A 703-nucleotide genomic window follows, 5' to 3' on the forward strand; every position below is an offset into this window, starting at 1 on the left:
CACCACCCGCACGGCCCCGCTGCCTCCTCCTGCCTCCGGCTTTCCAAAAGAAGCAGTAAAAGTGAAAAAAGGGCCGTGCTGTAGATCAGGGTTGGCTCAGTAGCTAGAACTGGCGGCTAAGCCCCCAGAACTGTTGGCTTTTGAGCCATTTTTCTCATTGGGTTTTGTTTCTTTACAAGTTAATCTCCAACACGTTTCATTTCATTCTAATTTCCATCATAAGGGCGACCCACTGGAACAACTCAGCTGTTACGGAGGAGTTGACAACGCTGCCGACCATCGGGGCCACGTCCCCCAGCTCTTTTTTTTTGGAGGGGAGAGGGGGAATGTGACAGGCCCCACACGCAGAGGGCAGGAGCGGTGGTGATGGGGCCTTGCCCGGTGTGAGCAGGTGCACATGCAGAGCCTCTTCCCGAGGAGAAAGGTCCCCATCACTGCCCTGGGCAGAGGATGAAGGACAAAGGCCTCTCCCTGCCTCACAGATGAAAACCAGGGATGCAGAAAAGCTCCATTTGGGCATCTTTTAAAAAAAAAAAAAAAAAGAAACACCCACCGGAGGCCTGTGCTTTGCAAAAAGCTCCGCTTCCAGCCCATTTTGTGCTCCCCCCACCAAAGGAACCAGATAATCAGGCGCATCTTTAAAAACAAACCAACCAACCATCACATGTCGGTGGCCAAAGGTGAGCAAAAATCCCCCGCAGAA

Source organism: Aptenodytes forsteri, unplaced genomic scaffold, assembly GCF_000699145.1.
Source record: "Aptenodytes forsteri isolate BGI_AS27 unplaced genomic scaffold, ASM69914v1 Scaffold534, whole genome shotgun sequence".
NCBI lineage: Eukaryota > Metazoa > Chordata > Aves > Sphenisciformes > Spheniscidae > Aptenodytes > Aptenodytes forsteri.